Source organism: Nelumbo nucifera, chromosome 6 (assembly GCF_055504915.1).
Source record: "Nelumbo nucifera cultivar China Antique chromosome 6, China Antique-T2T, whole genome shotgun sequence".
Lineage (NCBI taxonomy): Eukaryota > Viridiplantae > Streptophyta > Magnoliopsida > Proteales > Nelumbonaceae > Nelumbo > Nelumbo nucifera.
In genome coordinates this window covers 26,058,663-26,082,334 of record NC_142654.1, presented here as the reverse complement: position 1 = coordinate 26,082,334, position 23,672 = coordinate 26,058,663, and the positions used below count along the sequence as shown (strand labels likewise).

Below are 23,672 nucleotides of genomic sequence, written 5' to 3'. Positions count from 1 at the left end.
ATTCCACTCTTATCATAAATCAAATAAAACTAAAAAAGACGAATAACATAGGTAAACTGAAGTGAAGGATATATATCTCTCATGAGAAAGATGTATCCTTTGACCCATTTGCTGAATGATTGGAAAGAACTCAAAAAAAGTTGTAAACAGTTGATTCTAACATGATTTTTCTAATCACCAGCTTCTTAAAACAAAGGCACACCTTTTCAATGTAGCAGCTACCTCCACCATATTTAAGATCAATAAAACCTCCATTTGAATGGCAAATATTTATTCAATTCAAGAGACTTAAATACTAAGGTTCTTGAGTCAGGAAACCGGTTACTCTTTCTGGATTCCACTATCAGATAGGTAAGACCATTTTATTTCCTTGGTTCATGGAGCTAAACAATGGAGATAGCCCATCTAAAAATCCAACTAGTTCATGTAAAACAAGGTGAAATTTTCTTCATGTGATTTCAATTTTAGAGATAACTAGTTTTTTTTAATCAAAGTTTAGGTCCCAATAATTTTCCCATATAACCCAAGAGATAAGATGGTCACTTAGCATCTGTTTCAATATTACTTTGTCCTTACCCTTTAATTCTGTATGTCAAATATGTAATTTAAAGGGAAATTCTCAATTATTATCATATATTTTGGGTCTAGTGCCACTTTGGTTTCCAAACTTTAAAACATGATAATTTAGTACCTGAAACTCTAAAATGTATTAATCTAGTACCTACCATTAATCAGTCGTTAATTGGAATTTGAAAGGATAAAATATCCTTTGAATGTTATCTAATTTTCTTTATCAACCATTTAATTAACATCTAACTGTCATTTTATTTAGCTTATAGTTTATGTCCTGATTAGGTTTTCTTTAATTTCTCTCATATTCTGGACATCGGTTTAAGAACATAAAGTCACCATTGAACCAGCATCAGCTTTGTCTCAAGTAGCTAATAGTTCTCCTGCAAGTTAAGAACATAAAGTCGGAAGTAACAATGGAATTTAGCCGCAAGGAATGGGAATACACAATATCCTATTTAATCTCAGACATATAAAATTATAAATTACAATATTCAGAGAGTTTACAATAAGCATACATGCACAACTATATACTGAATACAATATTCAGAGAGTCTAGGACGATACAAAGAACACAAATACAGGATAGATGAAACGAATGGGCATGGCTAGTGTAACACTCACGCTGGACCGGTCTATGGTGGCAGCCGCAGACAATGGCCAATGGGATCTCCACTAATATATATGCATATATGTATGCATACGTTATATATGGTTGAATATGTTCAAATCTAGTGCAAAAATGAGGTTAAACAACTTTAGTGCAAAAATTTGCATATAATTTACAAAATAATCAGTATAAGTATAAACACGTGTGTGAACCAGACTACATGACCAATCACGAGTGAAAGAAGAAATGGTCAACCACGAATTGAGACATTATTTTTGGGCGAAACCGATAGCTTCATCACCACATATTTAGCAACTATATATTTTGGACCCATTCAAACCCCACATCACCACTAATTGCACATATAAATAAGTCGTCTCCTCTCTAATGTCTATTGTGCTTATTGTGCTACTAAGTAAGTAACTAAGAATTCAAAGTAAAAGAAGAGAGAAAGCGATGGCAAACAAGATTGTGGCAGTGTTGGTGGTATGCATGGTTCTTTTTGCTGCGGTGCAATTCTCCGAGGCAGCAGATGAAGGTGCTGATCCTAAGTACGTAGAATGTCTCTACAAGTGCGGGGACGATTGCAAGGGTGGGGAGGAAAAGTCTGCCTGTGACGCCAAGTGCGACCAGGAGTGCAAGGATAAGGTCAAACTTGGTAAGACACACACACACACAGAGTTTTCTTTTTTTTTTTTTTTGTTAAGGTGATCGATCGAACAGAACAGATGCAAATCATGGACCCTTTGCCAATGCTAGGAGCCCATCTGTTTTGTTTTGAAAGCAAAAGTTGTATGAACACGGATTTGGGAATATCTCCCATCTGAAATTAATTCTTGAAGATAGAGATGTTTCATTCCAATATAATGTTTGTCTGGCCCATGCTTGTACCATATTCATATAGCTTTTGCTTTCAGGAGATCCCTGTCAAATACGTTAGACCCAGTTAGTGGATTTTCTGTCAATGGGTTCGGTCTATGCATATGCATGATCCCATATATAGAGAACTACTGAACCCACCAAACCGATTATATGTATATAGTTTCTCGTTTTGTGGTTTAATGGTGTTCCAACTCCCAATTTACAATTGGGTGATGAGGACGAATTCTTTCTGTAATTTTTGTTGGGATGCCATATATAGCCCACCTCAGGCCACCAAGAAAGTTAACGTTGGGGCTTCAATATTCATCACATTGCAATTAACTGCATCAACTAATACTCAATTTATTTTTTATTTTTGATGATGATTTTGTTTTAATTCCTTTCTTCCATCATCCGTGCAGGTTAATACCTGAGCAGTAGCGGACAATAAAGCTGAAGTCATGGACAACAACCACGTACCTTGAACGAGTACAGAGAGATTAACCAATAAAGCAACAACAGTACAGCTAGAGGAAGTTCCTTACATATGTTTCTCATTCCCATGTCGTAAATGGTGCTATATATATAGCTTTCAGAGCACTGCATGTTCTAAGGGTGTAATAGTTTCTTCCTACCTACAATGAAATAATGGTTTTCTTTATTAGTCTCACCTCCAACAACACTACTTAAAGACCTCTAATTTCTCTTATAATTAACAAATTCTTCTCATCAATACAATATATAGCAATGTTAATTAGTTTGTTATTCCTCTACCTAGCTAGGGCTATCTATCTATGGCTTGTGTTTACCCAACCTAACCAAATTAAACCTGCCCAATCAATTATTTGTTATTCCAGACGGTTTAAAATTCCTGATTATATAATGATCTATAATATAAAAAAGGTTTATTGGTTTTCTTGTAAAATTTTATTATATTTCTTCTCCAAAAGGTAATTTTCATAAACAATATATAAAATATTAATTTTGGTAAAAAAAACGCTTGATTTATCAACTTATAAATAGTTTACTATTTTACTCTCATTTTCATTTAGTTTATATTACCAAATTAAAAAAAAAAAATTTAAAGTTTTAAGCTGCTATTGCGATAGATAATTACAGATGCCAAGTATTAGCGGCCGGGTCATACATGATTATCTCGAAATTCAAAATTATTGTATTCTATTCAAGCCCATCTAAAACATATTTGATTTTCTCGAAACTTCTTAGCCATGGGGGCAAGGGTACTCTCCTCTCTAGCAGCTCAATCTACACTTCCTATCTCCATTTGGATTAACGTATCAGTTTAGGCACATTCATTTTTGTATAATTAATGTCTCATAAAACATACAAATAGTTCAGGGCAATGGTTTGACTTGGATAAGCCGAGGCCACAACCCCACTTACTATTTGCCCAAGTCATTATTACTCGTTCTCTCAATCTGCGAATCCATGCAAAATAAGGAGATAAGTACTTAATTCAATGATGCCTAAACTGCGAAAAAGAGACAAGTCCATAAATCTATTTACTATTTGTAGTTAAAATCCATTTGGTTCCTAGTTGGAATCAGAATTGAAATGAGATGATCTATTCTCATAGTATAAATGTGTGGTTCAGTTAGGAATAGGAATGAGAATTGGAATTAGCAGGAATGAGATTTCATTTTCAAGAGAGGAGTCAAGGAATGACAATTCCCTCAAATGGAAAAATGTCATTTCAGCAATAATGGAAATGGGATTCTGATTCAACCCAATCAAACAATTAGAATCGGAATATCCTATTGCAATTCCAACTCCAGACCCCTATTCTTGTAAATCAAATGGGGCCTCAGTGTTTATAAGATCATTTTAATTGCAAAAAGGAGATAAGTCTTTAAAATACAGAGGAAAAATCTACGATAACAAAAAGATGTGGTATGAAAAGAGCTTTGACCAATCAAAAACACCCGTGAATTTTGATTAACACCACCTAATTGGTCATTTCATTTATGATGCCAATTGATTGGTTGTGTTTTTCCAATATCATAATTGAACCTAAGGCAAATGCAGTATAAGTGCCTAACTAGGGATAGATTCGAGCCACACCTTATACTTGGCTATTTTAGCTCAGCTCGCCAAAACAATGCCAAGCTCGAGCTCAAGCTCGGCTCGAGCTAGAGACCTGAGCTCGAATTCAGCTTGATCTTGATTGCAAGTCAAGCTTCTTATAAAAAAAATAAAAATTATACATATAAAATATTTTTTACTTTACATACAAATCATCAATCTCAACTACGAGGCAAGCTCGTAAAAAACTCGATTTATTTCCACCCCTATTGACTACTTCACACTACCTATGGCAGTTGAAACTAGAGTTATTGAATAGACTACACAAGAGGTAGTAGTCGACTACCTATGATGGCCAAGTCTGTTGTCATACTAGCTTTGGGTAATAGTCTATTAATAATGAAATCGGGATATTCGACTATGTTTATCAATTGAGATTGAGTGTCCATTGCCCACATATTAATTGTATGCTGTCATAGGTGCACCCTGATTTACACCATTGGTCATACAGTCATTTTCCCAAACACTTGACATGTCCTCAAGAGTAGTAGGTTGTCATCAAGAATAATATCCCGATCAAAACACTTTGGCTACTTCACACTCATTACACCCTGAGAATTTGCATTACTGTCAGCACTTGGCAAATTAATTAGCTTCAGAGACATTGAGTTAACAGTTAACACCAAGAACTAGGGTTTAGTTTGCTTATAGTATTCTTAATCATAGGAGCAATTGAACTAGGGTTTAGTTTGCGTTATTCACTTGTTTCCATTTTCAAGTGTTTGATTGCCAAGATGGAATGATAATTCATGGGATGTTAGTTCCCAAAACTTTGGGATGCAGGTCGCATTGAAATTGTGCACCCTAATAAGAAAGAGAAACTATTTAGAAAAAAACTAGGCTCTCTTGAATAAAGCTAGAATCATCCTCTCACCGCCTCCCTACGTCGACAATGGTCAAATCTCTAGCAATGTTTCAAGCAATATCCGGCCAAGGTAAGACTACATCTATAACCCCCAAATCCTGGCGATTAATTTTTTTTCTGATTTTTGTGTTTTTCTCTCTAGTTTTTACGTTGGTAGAGGTGTAAATTGGGTCGTATTGGCCCACGTGCCATGCCAGTCTATGCTTTCATCCTCTTTGATACTTTAGAGGGTTAACCCATGCTGTGTCGTGCCATGTTACGATTTGGGCCAAGCAGGCTACATCTTGTGCCATGGGCTTGGGTTGAACCAGGCTAGTCCTTTTTTTTTCGACATTTTGATTTTTTTTTTCATTTTTTGCTAAGTGTCAAAGTAATACAAACTTTGGGAAAATAAAAATTTAACAAAAAATACTTAACATAATACAAAATAGACAACAAATTAGAAATTTTATTTCATTTGATTATTTGAATTTGAACAATGCAATGGATGAATGAAATATTGGAAATGAAATAAAATATAAAAGCAATATATAAATTGAATATAAAAAATTACATTGTTGAGAAGATAACAAAAAAATTTAAATATAAAATTTACAATAATTTTAAAAATGCTATACAATTATTGAATATATACAAAAAAATATTTGACTTCATAGTTTTTCTTAAAGTTCCACCTGCATCTCGTTGACTTTAATCATCTTGCTTCTGGAGAAACATCAGGAGAAGTGTCGTGCCCTCCTTTATCTTGTAATCTATCCTCAACATTTGGCCAATCTTCCAAAAGACGCACATCACCAAATATATTCACCATTCATGCAGCTTCTCTCGTTGTCCAATACCCTAACACCTGCACTAAAACAAGACTTTGGTGGATCTGTAGACACCAGAGTAGAGGTGTAAATCGGGTCGTGTCGCCAATAGCCCGGCACGACGGCACGTAGGCCGTGCTAGGTCCAACATAACCAAGTAGGCTGTGTCACCCGTGGCCCGGCACGACGGCACAAGGGCCATGCCAGGTTCAACATGACCGAGCAGGCTAGGCCGCTTGCGGCCCGCGTGCCGACACGGCCCGACCCATATATACTATTTATATATATAATATATTATATTTTCTATATTTATATATATTATATAATATATTATGTAAATTATAATTATATAATAATATATAGTATATAATATATTAATAAAATAAATAATTAATTTCAATTTTATTATACTAATTTATTTAATTATTGTATGTATAAGCAATTGTATACATCAAAATTCATATGAAATTAAAATTTTATTTTTTTTTCATTTTTTAAATAAATAGATTTGGCCCAGTCCACAGCCCACACTTTGTGCGAGCTGCCCACGGGCCGTGTTGTGCCGGCTTGGCATGACCCGTTTTATACCTCTACATCAGAGGGGTTAGTAGATCATGTGTCATGACTCATGACGACAAGAACTGAATTTTTTTTTTCATATTCACTCTACCGGGATAAAATATCAAAATTATTTAGTTCCTCTGAGTTGAAGGAATCAACTAAATTAGAAAAAGCTTTCTTGTAAATAAAAATTAGGGTAAAAGACTTACACCTCCCTTGACTTTTCCAAACCTCCCCTCTCCTTTTTAACATGGACTAATACCTCCCCTGTTTGGAAGTGTCATTAGAAAAAAAACTCTTTTTAACATGTGAAAGGTGGTATTTTTTTGAAACCCCAATTTTACCCCTTTTATTCCCTTTGCATGTTCGTTCATTGTATTTATAGAAAACTCACCCTTTAGATTTCAGTTATGGACTTCCATGCACTTTGTGATTCATTAATTGATAAGCTAAAAAAGTGTTAACTAAACAAATTTTATAAAAGAGTAATTATTTGTAAAATAAAAAAATAAAAAAATGAATAAACTCATCAAAAACTTAATTAACATGACAAAGGAATGGCGATTGTGAGCAAGCAGGGATTGCATATGCAATAGTGATAAAGTCAACAACCACACCTACACATGATCATCTTGTTGTCAATGAAAGTTGGAGTATATATCTAGATTTTGTATTTTCTTATTTAGATTAATTGAATTTTTCATCTGTTTAAAATGAACACCTAAAGTGTTATACTAGAAAAAACATCTCATTTAATTGCAAAAAGGAGATCAGTCCTTAAAATAAAGAGGAAAAATCTATGATAACAAAAAGATGTGGTATGAAAAGAGCTTTGACCAATCAAAGCACCTGTGAATTTTGATTAACACCACCTACTTGGTCATCTCATTTATGATGCCAATTGATTGGCTGTGTTTTTCCAATATCATAGTTGAACCTAAGACAAATGCAATATAAATGCCTAACTAGGGGTGCATTCGAGGCGAGCTGAACTAAGCCTTATACTTGGCTATTTTAGCTTGGCTCACCAAAACAATGCCAAGTTGGAGCTCAAGCTCAATTTGAGCTAGAGACGTGAGCTCAAATCCGGCTTGATCTTGATTGCAAGCCAAGTTTCCTTTAAAAACATAAAAATTATACATATAAAATATTTTTTACTTTAGTATTGGAGATAAATCTAACCAAACCAGATATAATCTTGACTCTAGTAGGCTTAACCAATTTAGATCAAATCTGGACTCTGATAAGGACTCTGAGATAGATAAGGATAAGACTAGATCGACATGATCTCTCATGTACTCTATCTAATCTTTTGTTGTTAGTTGATATCTTGTATGTTTTCGTATGTAATTCAAACTCTCCAATGGAGCCTAAAAATACCCTTAGCTTCAGTGATCCAAGACACTGAAGTCAATTCCCCTCATATGATTTTTCTCTTATTTTCAAGTATTTTCTTAATTCAAACTTGGTATCAGAGCTGATGGAGTTCTCTCAATGAAGCAATGGCAGTCGAACCAATGTGGATGTTGGTTCGAATGATTCAGAATCGACATCTTCGATTCCCTCTCTTCAAAATGTGACACACTATCTCCCCATCAAACTAGGCAATGACAACTACCTGTTGTGATGTGCGCAATTTCTTCCTATACTCTGACATCACCACCTGATGGATCTTGTTGAAGGGAAAAAGCAACCTCCACTAAAGATGATACTTGATCCAGTAGGCGAAGGGAGTATATTGAACCCTGAATATGTTAAATGGTATGATACTGATCAACTTGTTTTGAGCTGGTTAATTTCTTCTCTTACTAAGGGCGTCATGGCCCAAGTTGTGGAATTTTCGACTTCAGCAGAGGTATGGTGCCCTCTTGCTACTTCTTATTCAACCCATGCTAAATCTCGCATCCTGCAATTCATGAAGCAGTTGCACAGTTTAAAGAAAGGGTCTTTATCTATTTCTGCTTACATTCAAAAAGCAAAATCTATAGCGGACAGTTTGTCTATTGTTGCTTAACCTGTTTGTAAATCTGATTTGGTTCTTTATACTCTAGCTGGGTTAGGGAATGAATATGAATCTATTGTGACTGTTATAACCAATAGACCAGATGAGCATACCCTTGGTGTTCATGATATTATTGGCTCTCTTTTGAACCATGAGAGTTGGCTTGAAGAGCAAGGACAACCTCGTCTGATTCGAGTATTTCACTGGTTGCTAATGAAGCTGGAGTGAAACCGAAAAGCAATTCAGGTTTCCAAAATCAGCAAAAACAATTTTCAAATACCTACGGCCGTGGTAAAGGTCGAGGGAGAGGTCAACAACAAAATTTTCAGAATTTTAATCCACAACAAAATTACAATCAACACCAATTCTCCAATAGTGGACAAGGTAAGGCACCTCCAATTATTTGTTAGATCTACAACAAACTAGGACATGGTACGCTCACCTGTAGGAAGGCAAAATATATTTTTGCAAATAATAATGACCAAAATTATGAACCCACCGCCTACAACAGCCATACTGTGCCTTCATACAACAATGGTAATTCGTCGTTTGATCCAACACGGTATCCGGATTCAGGTGCAACACATCACATGACATTCGACACCGATAACATCCAAAATCGGTTAGAGCATCTGGGTTCGGATCAGGTCAGAGTGGGCAACGGCCAAGGTTTGCAAATAAAGCATACCGGTTCCTCGTCTCTTCTCTTTAATCAACATACTTTCACATTGACTGATATCTGTCATGTTCTTGCAATTTGCAAGAATCTATTATCTGTTAGTAAGTTTACAAAGGACAATGATATATTCTTTGAGTTTCACCGTGACTGTTGCTTTGTGAAGGACAATGCGGGGAAAATCCTGCTTCGAGGAGTCAGTAGAAGAGGATTGTACTACTTCCCATCAACAACAAACATTTCACATAGCTCAACAACTAGACCTTCTGCTCTTGTTGGTGAACGGGCAAACTTTCAAGGTTGGCATCAGCGTCTTGGTCATGTAGCACTCCGTACCGTCCAGCAAGTCATCTCTCAGTATGGTTTAACGTATTCTAGTAAAAATTCTAGTTTATTTCTTTGTGAATCTTGTCAAATGGGTAAGAGTCATCGTTTGTCTTTGTCTTTGCCTTCGTCTTCTTCTAGGTCTCAGAGTCCGTTGGAACTAATTTTTTCTGATGTGTGGGGTCCTTCCCCATTTAAGTCTAATAAATGGTATTCTTATTATGTGTTATTTCTTGATGATTATTCCAGATTTTCGTGGATCTTGGATATATCCCTTAGCACGAAAATTTGATGTTTTTGAGGCATTTTTAAAATTTAAGTGACACTTTGAACTATTTTTCAACTCCAAAATTCATGCTTTCCAATCTGATTGGGGAGTGGAGTATCGTAAGCTCTTTTCCTTTCTTGATTCACAGAGTATCTCCCATCGGTTGTCTTGTCCGCACACACATGAGCAGAACGGTACAGTTGAGAGAAAACATCACCACATTATTGAATCTACCCTTGGTCTACTGGCTACCTCCAAGCTCCCCATCTCTTTTTGGGTCGAGGCAGCCATATACTTGATTAACCGGCTTCCGTCTCCCAGCTTGCGAGGTTCATCTCCTTTTCAGATGTTGTTTCAAAAGAACCCTGACTACTCTATGTTACGGTGTTTCGGATGCGCCTGTTATCCTCTCCTATGACCATATAATGCTAACAAGTTTTAGTACCATTCGTTGCAATGCATTTTTCTGGGTTATAGTCATTCTCATAAAGATTACAGATGCTTCCACCCATCGACAGATGCTTCCACCCATCGACAGGTAAAGAGTTTATTGCACGCCATGTAGTGTTCGATGAGGATATTTTTCTAGTGTCCCTCCATCTCCATCTCCGTCGTCCACTTCTGGTGCTCCCCCTGGTTTCTATCTGCATGTTTCCCCTCAGCTTCAGGGATCTTCTTCTGTAGTTCAGCCGCCTTCTATAGTCCCTCTACTAGAAAGCTGTCCTTCCAGTTCAAATCCACATACTTCTCTAGTTGAAGCTCTTGTCCGCAGACAACCTCGCTTTTGTATGATGGAAGAGCTGTTGGATACCATACCGGCTGTTCCACCACCCACCCGGCAACATTCTATGACTACACATTCCATGGATGGCACTCTCCCTATTCGGTCCCATATAACCACGAGATACCCTATACCAGTCGCCTTGCTTAGCTCTCTTTCTTTTGAAACGGAGCCTCATTCCTATACCGAAGCAGCCAAATCTTCACATTGGAGATCGGCCATGTAGTTAGAGTTCAATGCCCTCTTGAAGAATCGCACATGGGATCTCGTGCCATATCATCCGTCCATGAACGTTGTAGGTACTAAGTGGGTCTATAAAATTAAACGGAAGTCAGACGGCTCTCTAGAGCAATACAAGGCCAGACTTGTCGCTCATGGTTTTCATCAAGTACTAGACGTTGACTTTACTGACACTTTTAGTCCAGTAGTAAAACGAGTCACAGTTAGCACCATTCTGGCTCTTGCCACTACTCACCGCTGGTCTATTCGGCAACTGGACATCAACAATGTCCAGTAGTAAAACTAATCATAGTTCGCACCATTACTGACACTTTTAGTCTAGTATTCTCGCCTGACTTCCACTCTACTTACTCTGGGCTTTCAAAATTCTGTTGTTGATCCCTCATTGTTTATCTACAAGAGTAAGTCCATTACTATGTACATCTTGGTGTATGTTGACGATATCATAGTTATTGGCAACTCTCCCTTTGCTATTCTGAACCCATTACATCGTACCAAACTTTATGGAGCCAAACCCTGCAGTTCCCCGATGGCAGCATCTGCTTGGCTAAGCAAAACATCAAGGACACCTCTTTCCAACCTTGATGAATATAGGAGCGTTGTTGGTGCACTTCAGTACATTACCTTAACCAGACCAGATATCTCCTTTTCTGTCAACAAGGTTTGTCAGTTTCTTTAGACACCAACTGACGAGCATTGGTCTACTGTAAAACGCATCCTGCGTTATCTCAAGTGCATGCTTGATCATAGTCTTCATTTCAGTTCCTCTTCTACCTCTCTTCTGCTAAATGCCTTCACAGATGCTGATTGGGCCAGCTATCCGGATAATCACCGGTCTACAAGAGGATTTGTTGTTTATTTGGGTCGTCACCTCATCAGTTGGAGCTCAAAAAACAACATACTGTGGCTCGTCCCAGTATGGAATCTGAATTCCGATCTCTTGCCAATACTGTCACTGAAGTTCCATGGGTTCAATCTCTCTTGACTGATCTGGGTTTTCCTATTTTAAAGCCTACAATGTGGTGTGACAATCTCAGTGCTACCTATCTTGTGGCGCATCCTGTCTTTCATGCATGAACCATGCATGTGGAAGTAGATTTTCACTTCCTATAGGATCTCTATGTGGCTAACAAACTATCCATTTGTTACATTTGTTCTGAAGACCATGTAGCTAATGTTTTTACCAAACCTCTATCCACACCTCGGTTCAGTCTTCTATGGTCCAAGCTTCACATCCGGTTGTTCAACTTGAGGGGGCATATTGGAGATAAACCTAACCGGAGTAGATCTAATATAGACTCTAGTAGGCTTAACCAATCTAGTTATAATCTGAACTCTAATAAGGACTCTAAGATAGATAAGGATAAGACTAGATCAACATGATCTCTCATGTACTCTATCTAATCTTCTGTTGTTAGTTGCTATCTTGTATGTTTCCATATATAATTCAAACTCACCATTGGAGCCTATAAATACCATTTGCTTCAGAGATCCAAGACACTGAAGTCAATTCCCCTTATACGAGTTCTCTCTTCTTTTCAAGTATTTTCTTAATTCAAACTTTTACATACAAAAAATCAAGCTCGACTTCAAGCCAAGCTCGTAAAAAGCTCCATTTGTTTCCACCCCTACTGGCTACTTCACACTACCTATGACAGTTGAAACTAGAACTATTGAGTAGTAGACTACACAAGAGGTAGTAGTCGACTACCTATAATGGCCAAGTCTATTGTCATACTAGCTTTGGCTAGTAGTCGATTAATAATGAAATGGGGATATTTGACTATGTTTATCAATTGAGATTGAGTGTCCATTGCCCACAAATTGTATGTTGTCACAAGTGCACCCTGATCTACACCATTGGTCATACGGTCATTTTCCCAAACACTTGACATGTCCTCAAGAGTAGTAGGTTGTCATCAGGAATAAGATCTTATCAAAACACTCTGGCTACTTTACACTCATTACACCATGAGAATTTGCATTACTGCCAGCACTTGACAAATTAATTAGCTTCAAAGACATTGAGTTAACACCTAGAAGGACTTCCTTGTTCTTTAATAAACCAGTTTTGTACTATGGTTTAGTTTGCTTATAGTATTCTTAATAATAGGAGCAATTGTACTAGGGTTTTGTTGATGTGCATTCACTTGTTCGGCCACAACCCTAGTATCTTTGATAGTCTCCTTCCCCTTAAAATCCATTTGGTTGCTGCTGCAACTAGGATGGAAAAATGGGAATATTCCCATTAGATTCCTATTTTCAAGTGTTTGGTTGCCAAGATGGAATGAGAATTCATGAGCCATGAGTTCCCAAAACTTTGGGGTGTGGGTTGCATTTCTTAGCTACAATATTATATCATAGGATTAAGAAAGATGGTTTAGATGTTTTACATGAATTATATTGTGAAAATATGAATGTTAAAATTGAAAAAAAAAGAAATTAATAATTTATTATTTGAAATGTATAGTTTATATAAATCTCAAATGGTAGGGCATAGGAAAATTGCAACTTGTATTTGTGCAAGTTCTACTTCTGAAACATCAAGTTCCAGTAGTGGAAAAGACAAAAATTGGTCTCTAATAAGTAAGAGGCAGAAATCTATTACCACTTCATCAATAAGTTCATTTACTAAACTTAATTTTTAGGGTAAAAGACTTACACCTCTCTTAAAGTTTCCCCTAAACACTAAAACCTTTCCTAGTTTCTTAAAATGGACTAAGACCTCCCTTGTCATATGTATGAGCCCTTAAATCTAACTAAGGAATTAAAAATACAATGTTACCCGTAGTTGTTCTTCAAATTTTCAGAGTAAAGGTATAACCCAATAAACGGAGAACAAAGATTTACAACAATCTTATTTGAACATAACAAGGAGCTCTTTACTTATGATTCTTCTCATTGTCAAGGGAAATTTCTCCCTCAATTTATTGTAAACTTTCATGAGTTCGTTAGTAACCACAAATGTTGCATATATATATAATTAAAATATTAAAAATTGGTGGCTAATTGAGCTCATTCTACTCAGAGTTATATCCAATAAATTGTATTTGATGAGGGCGGATTTGGCCCTTCAATGACATTATGACACATGGCGCCTCATGACAACTAAGTGTAGCTCGGCACCTGGTCAGCCTAGCACCTCACAGGCAGCTCGGCACCTGGTCAGCCCAACACCTCACAGACAGCTCGCCACTTACAGGCAGCTCGCCACCATGCAGCACTTACAGGTAGCTCGCCACTAGGCAGCTCGCCACCATGCAGCACTTACAGGTAGCTCGCCACCAGACAGCTCACCACCATGCAACACTTACAGGCAGGTCGCCACCCAAACAGCTCGGCACTTCACAGGAAGCTCGACCACCACATGATAATTCCAAGGATCTCACCACCGTACCCCACATTTTATGGGATTGTGACTTGTAACGGCTATATTAGCTCACCCACTCCCCGATTTAGGCGGAAATGGACCACCTTACCGGTTGGTGGCTTTATCCCCACCTAACACGAAAACAGGTCCCATCACAGCGGGAATCCAGGAACTGCTCCATAAAACCCACAAGGACTCCAGTATATAAAGGCCTCACCCCCTAGGGGAGAAAGGAGGAGAAAAAATGAAGGGAAATGAAGGGTAATCTCTGCTCTCTAGCTCTCTCATTCTCTAATATCATTTTCAGCTCACTATTAAGTGCTGACTTAGCCAATGGAGTGTCCCCGCCGGGTAAACCACCTTGGGCTCTCTGATTCAATTCTTGCAGGCAACTAGTTCCCGCCGTCTACAAAGATGAGCCGATCATCTTCTGCAGGGAGGATGGGTTCCTTAGTTCCCGCCGTCTACAAAGATGAGCAGATCATCTCTTGTAGGGAGCAGCCGGGTTGCACTACACTAGGGAGCTCCACTTCAACTTCTGAGTCATCGGCCACTTGGGAGCAGACGAGATGACGAGGTACTTAGCCAAAAAAAATGATACGTGACCAGAAACCATTACATCAATATCAATTATGTTATTTATAGGAAATAACTCTACAAATGGACTTGACACAAAACCCATTAAGTCAAGATCCAATTTGATTCATTGAACTTAGAACAATTTATTAAACCATTTCCCAGAAGAATGTTCATGTGGGCTTGCATTTGCGTGTTACAGAGAGAGCCAGAGAGGGCTTGTAGTACATGTAGATTAGTTGTCAGCTAGAATTTTGTCCAGCAGATGTTTTTTCTAGTATAACACTTTAGGTGTTCATTTTAAACAGATGAAAAATTCAATTAATCTAAATAAGAAAATACAAAATCTAGATATATACTCCAACTTTCATTGACAACAAGATGATCATGTGTAGGTGTGGTTGTTGACTTTATCACTATTGCATATGCAATCCCTGCTTGCTCACAATCGCCATTCCTTTGTCATGTTAATTAAGTTTTTGATGAGTTTATTCATTTTTTTATTTTTTTATTTTACAAATAATTACTCTTTTATAAAATTTGTTTAGTTAACACTTTTTTAGCTTATCAATTAATGAATCACAAAGTGCATGGAAGTCCATAACTGAAATCTAAAGGGTGAGTTTTCTATAAATACAATGAACGAACATGCAAAGGGAATAAAAGGGGTAAAATTGGGGTTTCAAAAAAATACCACCTTTCACATGTTAAAAAGAGTTTTTTTTCTAATGACACTTCCAAACAGGGGAGGTATTAGTCCATGTTAAAAAGGAGAGGGGAGGTTTGGAAAAGTCAAGGGAGGTGTAAGTCTTTTACCCTAATTTTTATTTACAAGAAAGCTTTTTCTAATTTAGTTGATTCCTTCAACTCAGAGGAACTAAATAATTTTGATATTTTATCCCGGTAGAGTGAATATGAAAAAAAAAATTCAGTTCTTGTCGTCATGAGTCATGACACATGATCTACTAACCCCTCTGATGTAGAGGTATAAAACGGGTCATGCCAAGCCGGCACAACACGGCCCGTGGGCAGCTCGCACAAAGTGTGGGCTGTGGACTGGGCCAAATCTATTTATTTAAAAAATGAAAAAAAAATAAAATTTTAATTTCATATGAATTTTGATGTATACAATTGCTTATACATACAATAATTAAATAAATTAGTATAATAAAATTGAAATTAATTATTTATTTTATTAATATATTATATACTATATATTATTATATAATTATAATTTACATAATATATTATATAATATATATAAATATAGAAAATATAATATATTATATATATAAATAGTATATATGGGTCGGGCCGTGTCGGCACGCGGGCCGCAAGCGGCCTAGCCTGCTCGGTCATGTTGAACCTGGCATGGCCCTTGTGCCGTCGTGCCGGGCCACGGGTGACACAGCCTACTTGGTTATGTTGGACCTAGCACGGCCTACGTGCCGTCGTGCCGGGCTATTGGCGACACGACCCGATTTACACCTCTACTCTGGTGTCTACAGATCCACCAAAGTCTTGTTTTAGTGCAGGTGTTAGGGTATTGGACAACGAGAGAAGCTGCATGAATGGTGAATATATTTGGTGATGTGCGTCTTTTGGAAGATTGGCCAAATGTTGAGGATAGATTACAAGATAAAGGAGGGCACGACACTTCTCCTGATGTTTCTCCAGAAGCAAGATGATTAAAGTCAACGAGATGCAGGTGGAACTTTAAGAAAAACTATGAAGTCAAATATTTTTTTGTATATATTCAATAATTGTATAGCATTTTTAAAATTATTGTAAATTTTATATTTAAATTTTTTTGTTATCTTCTCAACAATGTAATTTTTTATATTCAATTTATATATTGCTTTTATATTTTATTTCATTTCCAATATTTCATTCATCCATTGCATTGTTCAAATTCAAATAATCAAATGAAATAAAATTTCTAATTTGTTGTCTATTTTGTATTATGTTAAGTATTTTTTGTTAAATTTTTATTTTCCCAAAGTTTGTATTACTTTGACACTTAGCAAAAAATGAAAAAAAAAATCAAAATGTCGAAAAAAAAAGGACTAGCCTGGTTCAACCCAAGCCCATGGCACAAGATGTAGCCTGCTTGGCCCAAATCGTAACATGGCACGACACAGCATGGGTTAACCCTCTAAAGTATCAAAGAGGATGAAAGCATAGACTGGCATGGCACGTGGGCCAATACGACCCAATTTACACCTCTACCAACGTAAAAACTAGAGAGAAAAACACAAAAATCAGAAAAAAAATTAATCGCCAGGATTTGGGGGTTATAGATGTAGTCTTACCTTGGCCGGATATTGCTTGAAACATTGCTAGAGATTTGACCATTGTCGACGTAGGGAGGCGGTGAGAGGATGATTCTAGCTTTATTCAAGAGAGCCTAGTTTTTTTCTAAATAGTTTCTCTTTCTTATTAGGGTGCACAATTTCAATGCGACCTGCATCCCAAAGTTTTGGGAACTAACATCCCATGAATTATCATTCCATCTTGGCAATCAAACACTTGAAAATGGAAACAAGTGAATAACGCAAACTAAACCCTAGTTCAATTGCTCCTATGATTAAGAATACTATAAGCAAACTAAACCCTAGTTCTTGGTGTTAACTGTTAACTCAATGTCTCTGAAGCTAATTAATTTGCCAAGTGCTGACAGTAATGCAAATTCTCAGGGTGTAATGAGTGTGAAGTAGCCAAAGTGTTTTGATCGGGATATTATTCTTGATGACAACCTACTACTCTTGAGGACATGTCAAGTGTTTGGGAAAATGACTGTATGACCAATGGTGTAAATCAGGGTGCACCTATGACAGCATACAATTAATATGTGGGCAATGGACACTCAATCTCAATTGATAAACATAGTCGAATATCCCGATTTCATTATTAATAGACTATTACCCAAAGCTAGTATGACAACAGACTTGGCCATCATAGGTAGTCGACTACTACCTCTTGTGTAGTCTATTCAATAACTCTAGTTTCAACTGCCATAGGTAGTGTGAAGTAGTCAATAGGGGTGGAAATAAATCGAGTTTTTTACGAGCTTGCCTCGTAGTTGAGATTGATGATTTGTATGTAAAGTAAAAAATATTTTATATGTATAATTTTTATTTTTTTTATAAGAAGCTTGACTTGCAATCAAGATCAAGCTGAATTCGAGCTCAGGTCTCTAGCTCGAGCCGAGCTTGAGCTCGAGCTTGGCATTGTTTTGGCGAGCTGAGCTAAAATAGCCAAGTATAAGGTGTGGCTCGAATCTATCCCTAGTTAGGCACTTATACTGCATTTGCCTTAGGTTCAATTATGATATTGGAAAAACACAACCAATCAATTGGCATCATAAATGAAATGACCAATTAGGTGGTGTTAATCAAAATTCACGGGTGTTTTTGATTGGTCAAAGCTCTTTTCATACCACATCTTTTTGTTATCGTAGATTTTTCCTCTGTATTTTAAAGACTTATCTCCTTTTTGCAATTAAAATGATCTTATAAACACTGAGGCCCCATTTGATTTACAAGAATAGGGGTCTGGAGTTGGAATTGCAATAGGATATTCCGATTCTAATTGTTTGATTGGGTTGAATCAGAATCCCATTTCCATTATTGCTGAAATGACATTTTTCCATTTGAGGGAATTGTCATTCCTTGACTCCTCTCTTGAAAATGAAATCTCATTCCTGCTAATTCCAATTCTCATTCCTATTCCTAACTGAACCACACATTTATACTATGAGAATAGATCATCTCATTTCAATTCTGATTCCAACTAGGAACCAAATGGATTTTAACTACAAATAGTAAATAGATTTATGGACTTGTCTCTTTTTCGCAGTTTAGGCATCATTGAATTAAGTACTTATCTCCTTATTTTGCATGGATTCGCAGATTGAGAGAACGAGTAATAATGACTTGGGCAAATAGTAAGTGGGGTTGTGGCCTCGGCTTATCCAAGTCAAACCATTGCCCTGAACTATTTGTATGTTTTATGAGACATTAATTATACAAAAATGAATGTGCCTAAACTGATACGTTAATCCAAATGGAGATAGGAAGTGTAGATTGAGCTGCTAGAGAGGAGAGTACCCTTGCCCCCATGGCTAAGAAGTTTCGAGAAAATCAAATATGTTTTAGATGGGCTTGAATAGAATACAATAATTTTGAATTTCGAGATAATCATGTATGACCCGGCCGCTAATACTTGGCATCTGTAATTATCTATCGCAATAGCAGCTTAAAACTTTAAATTTTTTTTTTTTAATTTGGTAATATAAACTAAATGAAAATGAGAGTAAAATAGTAAACTATTTATAAGTTGATAAATCAAGCGTTTTTTTTACCAAAATTAATATTTTATATATTGTTTATGAAAATTACCTTTTGGAGAAGAAATATAATAAAATTTTACAAGAAAACCAATAAACCTTTTTTATATTATAGATCATTATATAATCAGGAATTTTAAACCGTCTGGAATAACAAATAATTGATTGGGCAGGTTTAATTTGGTTAGGTTGGGTAAACACAAGCCATAGATAGATAGCCCTAGCTAGGTAGAGGAATAACAAACTAATTAACATTGCTATATATTGTATTGATGAGAAGAATTTGTTAATTATAAGAGAAATTAGAGGTCTTTAAGTAGTGTTGTTGGAGGTGAGACTAATAAAGAAAACCATTATTTCATTGTAGGTAGGAAGAAACTATTACACCCTTAGAACATGCAGTGCTCTGAAAGCTATATATATAGCACCATTTACGACATGGGAATGAGAAACATATGTAAGGAACTTCCTCTAGCTGTACTGTTGTTGCTTTATTGGTTAATCTCTCTGTACTCGTTCAAGGTACGTGGTTGTTGTCCATGACTTCAGCTTTATTGTCCGCTACTGCTCAGGTATTAACCTGCACGGATGATGGAAGAAAGGAATTAAAACAAAATCATCATCAAAAATAAAAAATAAATTGAGTATTAGTTGATGCAGTTAATTGCAATGTGATGAATATTGAAGCCCCAACGTTAACTTTCTTGGTGGCCTGAGGTGGGCTATATATGGCATCCCAACAAAAATTACAGAAAGAATTCGTCCTCATCACCCAATTGTAAATTGGGAGTTGGAACACCATTAAACCACAAAACGAGAAACTATATACATATAATCGGTTTGGTGGGTTCAGTAGTTCTCTATATATGGGATCATGCATATGCATAGACCGAACCCATTGACAGAAAATCCACTAACTGGGTCTAACGTATTTGACAGGGATCTCCTGAAAGCAAAAGCTATATGAATATGGTACAAGCATGGGCCAGACAAACATTATATTGGAATGAAACATCTCTATCTTCAAGAATTAATTTCAGATGGGAGATATTCCCAAATCCGTGTTCATACAACTTTTGCTTTCAAAACAAAACAGATGGGCTCCTAGCATTGGCAAAGGGTCCATGATTTGCATCTGTTCTGTTCGATCGATCACCTTAACAAAAAAAAAAAAAAAGAAAACTCTGTGTGTGTGTGTGTCTTACCAAGTTTGACCTTATCCTTGCACTCCTGGTCGCACTTGGCGTCACAGGCAGACTTTTCCTCCCCACCCTTGCAATCGTCCCCGCACTTGTAGAGACATTCTACGTACTTAGGATCAGCACCTTCATCTGCTGCCTCGGAGAATTGCACCGCAGCAAAAAGAACCATGCATACCACCAACACTGCCACAATCTTGTTTGCCATCGCTTTCTCTCTTCTTTTACTTTGAATTCTTAGTTACTTACTTAGTAGCACAATAAGCACAATAGACATTAGAGAGGAGACGACTTATTTATATGTGCAATTAGTGGTGATGTGGGGTTTGAATGGGTCCAAAATATATAGTTGCTAAATATGTGGTGATGAAGCTATCGGTTTCGCCCAAAAATAATGTCTCAATTCGTGGTTGACCATTTCTTCTTTCACTCGTGATTGGTCATGTAGTCTGGTTCACACACGTGTTTATACTTATACTGATTATTTTGTAAATTATATGCAAATTTTTGCACTAAAGTTGTTTGGTTGGGCTATTCCAATTCTAACTGTTTGGTTGGGCTCAATTAGAACCTCATTCCTATTCCTGCTGTAATGGCATTCTCCCATTTGAGCGAATGGTCATTCCCTGCCCCTCCCTTGGAAATGAAATCTCATTCGTGCTGATTCCCATTCCCATTCCTATCTGAAGCAAATAGACTATGGGAATAGGCCATTCCGGTTCCATTTTCAACTGCAATTGTTGCCTATCCTAACCCAAGGGATGGAGGTGAACCTTCAATATATAAAATCCTAGGATTAGACCCAGTAAGTGATAAAATCCTAGGATGGAAATAAGTAGTGCAATGCAATTCTCATTTTATCACTCACCATTAATTGAAGGTTCTGGTTTAACCATCAAATTGATCCTCGGAGAGAGGTAGGGTGGAGAGACCCCATTTCACCAAGACTTCCTTTCTTTAACCTCAACAAGTTGGATTTGAGCCTCAATTTTCACATTGGGGGAGGCAAAGAAATTTTGCATGATGTATCGTAGAACATACAAATATGGTTCAGGGTATTGGTTTGGCTTTGATAGGCCAAGGCCACAACCCGACTAATTACTATTTTCCTAAGGGGGCGTTTGGCAAGTCCTTCAATAGAAGATCTTCTAGTATCTAAAGACCCAAAGACCACAAGAGCTTTCATAGGTAGATCTAGGAAGTCCGAAGATAGTTTGGTTGCAGTAATTGCAACAGATCTTATAGAAAGCGAGTTCAGCTTCAGTAAGGGCAAACTCTGTTCGGACAGTCTTTACTGTCTTGCATTGAGAATATCTCAAGGCTGTTAAAATGGTGTGGGTATGAATTTGCCTTGACTGAAGCCAGTCTCATAGAAAGCTAGGAAGACATGAATATTGTTTATTGGCAAAATCCATAACATGAAAAAACATGTGCTTAATACACATGTAAAATATCAAGTGAGGTTTGAAGGTTTTAAAGGTCAACAACTGTCCAAAGATTTCAGTTATGGGGATAGGTATTCTCTTAGAGTCCTAAAAGTCCCTAGAATATCTTGATGTGAGGTCATGCCCATGTATTACAAAAGTAGGCTGTGATTAGGTAGGTTTGCAATTTCTAGAAAGCTGTAAAGTGAACTTTACAGGAAGTTTATCTGAGCCAGATGTATCTCTCTAGAACTAAGATCACAATGGTTCGATAGCCATTGAGACCTGTCCAAAGAAGCAAACCTTGGAAGGTGGGTACCTGTTGTTGGATTTGGATCAACGACTGGTTGCATAGCTGAACAAGGACAAGTTAAATTAAACTTAAAAGGTATGTAATTGATGGAAAGATAATTAAACACTAGTTAAATTAAAATGAAAATTGAAAAATGAAAGAAACGAATTGAAGTTTAGTAGCAGAGCAAACATGAGAAGATCAAAAAATTTTAGATATACCAAAGAAAAGATTAATAGTATAAACAAATTGAAGTTCTTAGATATTAAATCAATAAATAGGGGAAAGCAAAGAACAAAAACTTCAATTAAAAGAAAGAAAGCAGATGCGTTTTATTGTTTGTAGGTCCTTGTAAATGAAAAACGGATGGGTTATGGTGGAGTAGAAGAAGAAGAAGAAGAAAAAGAAAGCAAAAGAAGAAGGAGGAGGAGGAGGAAAATACCTACGTTGAAGAGAAGCATGGACGTTGAGGAATGAGGGTTTTCTTCGAAGATCTCCTATTATTTTCTCAATACTGACTGCACTTCTTGGCTCGAGTTGGAGCTTCTCAATTTTGGGGATTTTCAGGCTCGCATAACTTTTTGGGTGGCCCATCTTCTCAGCTTCTTGTCTTATTTTGCCAAACGAAAAAAGCTCAAAAATTGGGTTTTTAGGCTTTAAGAAGCCTAGAAGACACCATCAAAAGATTTGTCAAACACAGCCTAAGTTATCACTCGTTCACTCTTGCTGCAAATCCATGTGAAATATCTAAAGTGCCTACAAATCAGATATGACAAGGACACGACTGAATATGGTATTGGATCGATACAAAATTACACCTAAAAATTGAAGTATATGATGCAATATGACACCCTTATATAATCCATTTCAAAGTCATTTAGGTTCAGTTTGGAAGGAGTACAAAACTACACAAATATATACAATACAAATACACCCATGTAGGATTTAAATCTTTATTCACAGGTGGTAAGACATGGTTATTCACTAGTTAAAAGCCATTGTCACCGGTACTATCAAGGTAAAGGTTTTATAGATCTACACATGTAGGGTTTAAATCTTTATTCCCTCTTTATAGATCTACACATGTAGTATCAAGGTAAAGGTTAGAAATCTTTATATATAGATCTACGCAGGTAGGCTAGAAGACATGGTCTCTCTCTCTCTTCTCTTTTTTGTGTGTAGGGTTCAAATCTTTCCATTAAACTGTGTCAAGGTAAAAAAAAAAAATATTGAACATGGTATTTTTATAGATCTATCATTTTGGACATTGAGTTCTTTGTTCTTACTTCTTAGTAAATATCATCGATCAGCAGTTCTTTGTTCTTATTTGTTGTACCTCCAAACCATCTTCATTATTATTGCCCTTCGCCTTGTTGATCTCGCCTCACATGTAATGTGATATCGTTTGAAGGGGGAAGGAAGGGACATAAATAAAGTTGAAAGAGCCTAAACAGCATAAGCGTCCATTCGAGCCATATATGATGGTGGGTTTCTACACATTACTTTTGCCACGAGAGTGTTGTAGGGCTGCACTCAACAACAAAATCAAAGCTTTTGATGAATTGATGTCCCGACCTTCAATTAGATGTAGTGACATATTGATGATTCTTGGTTTTAGCCATGCACGAAAATGAACTGGGGTTTCTACGCTCAAAATATGTAACAAGTGGCAAGTTGTGGGACCCACACAAAGGGCCTCATATCCCAGCTGTTTTGGGTTTTGAGCCAAAAGGCCCACAAATATTATGATTTTCGGTTTAGGCTGCTCTTTCAAATACATTGGCCAGATGGAA

The 23,672-nt window shown here is 36.8% G+C and overlaps 2 long non-coding RNA genes across 9 annotated transcripts; one reads left to right on the top strand and one right to left on the bottom strand.

Annotated features, from left to right (window-relative positions):
* Positions 1 to 1,574: 1,574 nt before the first annotated feature.
* LOC148790689 (uncharacterized) lies at positions 1,575 to 2,705 on the top strand. Its single transcript, XR_016077805.1, has 2 exons — positions 1,575 to 1,838; positions 2,464 to 2,705. It is a non-coding gene; the product is annotated as an uncharacterized LOC148790689 (long non-coding RNA).
* Positions 2,706 to 19,302: 16,597 nt separating this feature from the next.
* On the bottom strand, positions 19,303 to 22,435 carry LOC104598636 (uncharacterized). 8 transcript variants are annotated; one of them, XR_016077218.1, is made up of 4 exons: positions 22,326 to 22,340; positions 21,907 to 21,942; positions 20,170 to 20,411; positions 19,303 to 19,544 (listed from the first exon to the last, which is right to left on the bottom strand). It is a non-coding gene; the product is annotated as an uncharacterized LOC104598636 (long non-coding RNA). The 8 variants fall into 8 exon arrangements; XR_016077220.1 differs by having other exon boundaries at positions 20,170 to 20,407; XR_016077216.1 differs by having other exon boundaries at positions 22,322 to 22,336.
* Between the last annotated feature and the right edge of the window lie 1,237 nt (positions 22,436 to 23,672).